The sequence below is a fragment of the Lontra canadensis genome, unplaced genomic scaffold (assembly GCF_010015895.1).
Source record: "Lontra canadensis isolate GAN:19392208 unplaced genomic scaffold, GSC_riverotter_1.0 scaffold81, whole genome shotgun sequence".
Lineage (NCBI taxonomy): Eukaryota > Metazoa > Chordata > Mammalia > Carnivora > Mustelidae > Lontra > Lontra canadensis.
In genome coordinates, this window is record NW_022631075.1 from 6,817,168 (window position 1) to 6,824,821 (window position 7,654).

At 35.2% G+C, this 7,654-nt stretch overlaps 1 pseudogene; it reads right to left on the reverse strand.

Annotated features, from left to right (window-relative positions):
• Positions 1-3,783: 3,783 nt before the first annotated feature.
• On the reverse strand, positions 3,784-4,359 carry LOC116882145 (annotated as a pseudogene).
• Between the last annotated feature and the right edge of the window lie 3,295 nt (positions 4,360-7,654).

The window sequence follows — 7,654 nt, forward strand, 5'->3', positions numbered from 1 at the left end:
AAGTGTATGGGGGAACTTGTTGCCAAATTTCTGATACCTTGGCAAAATTTCCCAGCCATGCCCACTAGTAAATTTTTGCACATACAGAGCCCGGGATGATTTGCATTTCATTTATCTCAGTAAATTCCAAATGTTTGTTTATATTAAAATGTCTTTCATGTATTTTCTCAATAATTCACTGGTATTTTTAAAGATATTTTTCAAGCAAAATTGTCCCCAAAATGTAAATCTATTAGTCGAAGTAAGTTGTAAGTGATCAACCATTTTTTTTAAATCTATGAAGGGAATACCACTAATTCACCAGCCCTTGATTAAGAGTTTGTCTTGGAATTATGTGCACTGATACTTTTTAAAAGATTGATTGATTGGCTGATTTAAGAAAGTGGGAGGGGAGGTGCAGAAGGTGAGTCTTAAGCAGACTCTGTGCTGAGCACAGAGCCCAGTGCAGGGCTCAGTCCCATGACCCTGAGATCAGGACCTCAGCTGAAACCAAGAGTCAGATGTTTAACCAACAGCACCACCCGGGTTCTCCTATGTGCACTGTTATTTAATGATCATTTGCTTCCACCTGAGCTTTCATGTAATCTGTTAAATTCCATTACATTAAGTTCACCCACAATGGTTTGGCATCTAATCTATTTCCTTCTCCTGCATTCTCTATGTTGCCATTTCCTATGTTAGATGTGTTGGTATTGATCTCTGATTACATCCCTCTATTGATTTCAACTGCGTAGCATTTTTTTTTTGCATCTCTTTTCTCTATCTTTTTTGCCCTAATCATGCCCTTCTTTCATGCTTGGGGTCTATAATAATATATCCCTTTGTCTCCAGTTTCTATTTGTTCTAAATCATTATGCTTCTATCAGAGTAATCTTCTGAATTTCAGAATTAATCCATTCCTTTTATCTAAAACTATCAATATCCTTTTGAATATCTAAATTCCTCATAATGTTATTCAAAATGTCCATCATTCATTTCAAACTACCTCTTCAGCCTATATTCTTTTTTTTAATTAACATATTATACATTATTTGTTTTAGGTGTACAGGCCTGTAATTCATCAGTCTTACACATTTCACAGCACTCACCATAGCACATACCCTCCCCAAAGTCCTTCACCCTGCCACCCCATTTGTCCCACCCACCTGCACTCCAGTAATCCTGTTTATTTCCTGAGACCAACAGTCTCTTAAGGTTTGTCTCCCTCTCTGTTTTCATCTTATTTCATTTTTCCCACGCTTCCCCTATGATCCTCTGTCTTGTTTCTCAAATTCCTCAAATCAGTGAGATCATATAATTGTCCCTCTCTGATTGACTTATTTCACTTAGCATAATACCCTCTAGATCCAAACATGTTGTTGCAAATGGCAAGATTTTTTTGATGGTTGCATAATATTCTATCATATATATGTATATGTATATGTATATATATGTGTATCATATATATGCATCATATGTATATATGTATATGTGTATTCATATGCTGCATATGTATTTGATACATATACATATACATATATATCACATTTCTTTATCCATTCATTTGGTGATGGACATCTAGGCTCTTTCCATAGTTTGGCTATTGTGGACATTTCTTCAACCTGTATTCTAATCATCATTTCTGCTCCAGGCTCTTTGGCCAGCACTCGTTTGACTCTCTGCTTTTGTTCATGATGTTTCTCTCTCTGGTGTATGCTTCTCTGCTCAATCTCTGAGTGTCAAGGTCGTACCCATCTATCAAAGACTGGTTCCAAAAACATATCCTCTTTGAAGCCTTCCTCCTTGGAGTTAATTGCTTTGATCTCTTGCCTCATACTACATATCGTCTAGATTTCTATTATGTTACTGTTCAGATTCTGCTTTCTATTAATCACTTGTCAACTCTATATTTGCCACCTGTATCTCTGTGTCCCCTTCTGGTTTATGGGCCATTTGGGTAAAATAACTGTTTATATCCTCATGAATATATCTTAAAAGAAGATATTCAATATGCACCCATTTTTTTTTCTTAATTACAACTTACTTTATGCATCTCTCTAGAATTTCATAGTTTATTAAAATATTTTATTTATTTATTTGTCAGAAAGCAAAAGAGAGAGAGAGAGCACAAGCAGGGGGAGCAGCAGGAAGAGGAAGAAATTGGCTTCCTGTTGAGCAAGGAGCTGATGGGTGACTCGATCCCAGGACCATGGGATCATGATCTGAGCTGAAGGCAGATGATTAACCAACTGAGCCACCCAGGCATCCCTATTTTATTTTATTTTGTTATTTTATAATACTAAAATAGATGACGTATAGTATTGTAATAGTTTCAGACATACAATTTAGTAATTCAACAATCCCATATATTACTTAGTGCTTATCAAAGTAAGTGTACTCTAAATCACCTTCACCTATTTCACCCATCCTCCCACCCACCTCCACCTGGTAACCATCTATATCTTCTTTATAAGTAAAAATTTGTTTTTTGGTTTATCTATCTATTTTTTCCCTTTGTTCCTTTGTTTTGTTTCTTGAATTACACATATTTATGAATTCATATAGAATTTAACTTTCTCTTCTTTCTTGTTCTTATTTCCCTTATTTTCTTATTTCACTTAGTATTATACACTCTAGATACATGTATGCTGTTGCAAATGTCAAGATTTCATTCCTTTTTGCCACTGAATACCCCCATCTTCTTTATCCATTAATCTGCCAGTGGACACTTAGGCAGCTTCCATAACTTAGCTATTGTAAAAATGCTACAATAAACATATGGGTGCACATATTTTTTGAATTAGTGTTTTTATAATCTATGGATATAAACCTGGTAGTGAGGTTACTGGATCATAGGGTAGTTCTGTTTTTTTTTGTTTGTTTGTTTTTTGTTTGTTTTTTGTTTTTTTTGAGGAATCTCCATACTATTTGCCACAGTGGCTGCACCAGTTTGTATTCCTAGCAACAGTTAAAAGAGGCTTCCTCTTTCTCTGCATCCTTGCCAAAACCTATTATTTCCTCTGTTGTTAATTTTAGCCATTCTGAATCTCTGATATCTGATATCTCATTGTGGTTTTGATTTGCATTTCCCTGATGATGAGTGATATTAAGCTTCTTTTCATGTGTCTGTTGGTCATCTGTTTGCCTTCTTTGGAGAAATATTTATTCACATCTTCTGCCCATTTTTTATTGGATTATTGGGGGGTTGGTGTTGAGTTGTATAAATTATTTTTATACTTTAGGTACTAACCCTTTATCAGATATGTCATTTGTGAATATCTACTTCCATTGTGTATACAGTCTTTTAGTTCTGTTGGTTGTTTCCTTTGTGATTCAGAAGTTTTTTTATTTTGATGTAGTCCCAGTAGTTTATTTTTGCTTTTGTTTCCCTTTCCTCAGGAGACATATTTAGAAGATTTTTTATGGTCAATGTCAGAGTAATAGCTGCTGCCTGTGTTCATTTTTAAGATTTTTTTTTTTTGGCCTCGGGTCTAATATTTAGGTCCTTTACCGATTTTGAGTTTATTTTTCTGTATGATATAAGAAAGTCATCCAGTTTCATTCTTTTGCACATAACTGTCCAGTTTTCCCCACACCATTTATTGAAAAGACTATATTTTTCTGTTGCATGTTCTTGCCTCCCTTGGCAAAGATTAATTCACCATAAAATTGTGGGTTTATTTCTGGGCTTTCTATTCTGTTCTATTAATCTATGTGTCTATTTTGTGCCAGATTTTGTTTTGTATTGTTTTGTTTTCCTAAGGAGTTTATGTGGGCAGACTTGGGGACAGGGAGGCTCTGTATCTAAAAGATGGTGTTGGGCCTCTTGGTGGTGAAACGTAGCTCGTGCTGGTAGCATAGGACTCAATGGGGGCAGTGGCGATCTTGATCTGGTGGTCATGGAACTGCTTAATTGCCAGTTAGCAGCACTTGCTCCTGCAGTCTCATACACCTTCATGATCTGGATCAAGTGGGCCCATGCACAGTGCTGGGCATCCATGCCTCAGTAGCACTGGATGACAGCATGTGCAGCAGTACATGTCCTGGTACTCCCAGCACATGTTGTGGGTGCCACTGTGGGAGTCATAGCACAGCCAGATACCAAAGTTCTTCATCCACAAGGGGATTTCTCAAATACCTGTCCACAGTATACAATTTCCTCTGAAGACTTTTTCATCTTCTTCAACTAAGACACAAGGTACCAGGAGCAGGACTTGGTGACATTGTGATCAAGTAAAAACATTTGCATGTGCTATGGGGGTGGATTATGGCATATGGGGTTGGCAGAGAGTACCCCACCACCATGTACTCTTACAGTGTGCCCAAGGCCTTTATGGCACACTCTCTGCTCTCATTGCCCCCAGTGAAGGACCATACCATTTTGGTTATGACAGCCTTGTAATATAACTCAAGTCTGGAATCGTGGTAGCACCAATTTCATTTTTCTTTTTCAAGATTGCTTTGGCTATTCGGGGTTTTTGTGGTTTCACACAAATTTTAGGATTGTCTTTTTCTAACTCTGTGAAAAAAAAATGCTGTTGGTATTTAGATAAGGATTCCCTTAAATCTGTAGATTGCATTGAGTAGTAGAGACATTTTAACAATATTTACTCTTCCAATCCATGAGCATGGGATGTCTTTCCATTTCTTGGTGTCATCTTCAATTTCTTTCATCAGTGTTTTATAATTTTCAGAGTAAAGACCTTTCGCCTCTTTGATTAGGTTTACCCCTAGGTATTTCATCGTTTTTAGTGCAATTGTAAATGAGATTGTTTTCTTGATTTCACTTCCTGCTACTTTATTTTTAGTACATAGAAATGCGATGTATTTTTGCGCTTTCATTTTGTAACCTGCAACCATACAGAATTCGTTTTTCAGTTCTAGTAGTTTTTTGGTGGAGTGTTCAGGATTTTCTATAAATTGTATCATGTCATCTGCAAAGAGTGAAACTTTTACCTCTTCCTTACCACTCTGCATGCTTTTTATTCGTTTCTTTAGTCTGATTGCTGTGGCTAGAACTCGAAGGACTGTGTTGAGTAAAAGTGGTGAGAGTAACATTCTTGTCTTATTAATGACCTTAGAGGAAGACCTTTCAGTTTTTCACTATTGAGTATAAGGTTAGCTGTGGATTTTTCATATAGTACCTTTATTATGTTAGACTATGTTCCTTTTAATCCTACTTTGTTGAGGATTTTTATCACGAGTGGATGTTGTACTTGGTCAAATGTTTTTTCTGCATCTATTGAACTGATCTGGTGGATTTTATCCTTTCTCATATTGATGTGATATATTACATTGATTGATTTATGAATAGTGAACTACACTGTATCCCAGGAATAAATCCTACTTAATCACGGTGAATGATTTTTTAATGTATTGTTAGATTCACTTTGCTAGTATTTTATTAAGGATTTTTGCATTTATGTTTATCAGACATATTGGCCTGTAGCTTTTTTTGTGGTGTCTTTCTCTGGTTTGGTATCAGGATAATACTGGCCTCAAATAATGAATTTGGAAGTTTTCCTTCCTCTTCCACTTTTTGAAAAAGTTTGAGAAGAATAGGTACTAACTCTTCTTTAAATGTTTGATAGAATGAAGTCGTCTGGTCCTGAGCTTTTGTTTGTTGGGAGTTTTTTGATTACTGATTCAATTTCATTGCTGGTAATTGGTCTGTTCAAGTTTTCTATTTATTCCTTTTACACGTTTGGTAGATTATATGTTTCTAGGAATTTATCCATTTCTTCTAGGTTGTCAAGTTTGTTGGCGTATAATTTTTCACAAGATTCCCTTGCAATCCTTTGTATTTCAGTGATGTTGGTTATTTCTACACTTTTTTTTTTTTTTTGTATTTGAATCCTCTCACTCTCTCTTTTTCTTTTCCCCACTTTCTTTTTGATGAGTCTGGCTTGAGGTTTATCAGTTTTGTTGATCTTTTCAAAGAACCAGCTTCAGGTTTTATCAATCTATTTAATTATTTTCTTTTAGTTTCTATATCACTTATTTCTGTTTACTTCTTTATTATTACCTTCCTTCTGCTGGTTTTTAGTTTGTTTGTTCCTCTTTTTCTAACTCTTTTAGGTATAAGGTCTGGTTATTTATTTGAGATTTTTCTTGCCTCTTGAGGTAGGTCTGTATTGTTATAAACGTCCCTCTTAGAACCACTTTTGGTGCATCCCAAATATTTTAGACTATTATTTTTGCATTTTCATTTCTCTCCATGTAATTTTTGACTTCTGCTTTGATTTCATGGTTGATCCATTCATTCTTCAGTAGCACTTTATTTACCCTCCATGGATTTGTGGTCTTTCCAGATTTTGTTCTTATACTTTACTTCTAGTTTCATAGTGTCAGAGAAGATGCTTTGTATTACTTTGATTTTTTTTAATTTGTTGAGACTTGTTTTGTGGCCTCATATGCAATCAATCCTGGACAATGCTTCATGTGCAATTGAAAAGAATGTGTATTCTGCTTTTTAGAATGGAATTTTCTGAATATGTCTATTAAATCTATCTGGTGCAGTGTGTCGTTCAAAGCCAAAGTTCCTTGTTGAATTTCTATTTAGATGATCTGTCCTTTAATGTAAAAGAGGTGTTCAAGTCTGTTATTATTAGTGTATCATTATTGATTCATTCTTTAAATCTGTTATTAATTCTTTAATGTATTTGGGTGCTCCCACGTTAAGTGCAAAAATATTTACAATTGTTATGTCTTCTTCTTTGATTGCCCCCTTAGTGATTATATAGCGTTCTTTTTCGCTTCTGGTTGAAGTCTTTATTTTTTTTTAATTTTTTTTAGGTTAAAAAAATATTCACTTGAGAGAGGGAGAGCAAAAACACAAGCAGGGGGAGGGAGAAGCTGACTCTCTGCTGAGCTGACAGCCCAATGTGAGCTGACAGCCCAATGTGGGGCTCAATCCCAGGACCCTGGGATCACAACCTGAGCTGAAGGCAGACACTTAACTGACTGAGCCACCCAGGTACCCCAAAGTCTTTGCTTTAAAGTGTGTTTTGTCTGATATGAGTATTACTCCCCTGAATTTTTTTCACATCCATTTGCATGATAAATGTTTCTCCATTCACTCACTTTCAATCTGCATGAAATGAGTCTCTCATAGGCAGTATACACATTGGCCTTCTTTTAAAATCCCTTCCATCACTTCTATGTTTTTTGATAAGATCACCTTATTTTTTTTTTGATTAGAGTATTTAGTCCATTTACATTCAAGATAATTATTGATAGGTATGCATTTATTTCTATTTTGTTATTATTTTGTGATTGTTTTATGTATTTTCTCTGTTCCTTTCTTCTCTTGCTCTCTTCTCTCACTGTATGTTAGCTTTCTTTAGTGATATACTTGGCTTCCTTCCCCTTTAGTTTTTGCATATTGACCATTGGTTTTTGATTGTTACAATTAGGTTTGTATATAACATCTTCTGCATATAGCAGTCTATGTTAAAGATATGGTTCTTAAATTTGAGCCCATTCTTTACTTTCTCACCAACATTTTAAGTATATGGTGTCATACTTTACATCCTTTTATTTTGTGAGAACCTTGACTAGTTTTTACAGATATAGTTGTTTTGTTTGTTTAGTGGTTTGTTTTTACTGCTTTTACACTTCCTACTTTTCTTACTCTTACTTACGGCTTTTCATTTCCACTTAAAGAGCCCTCGTT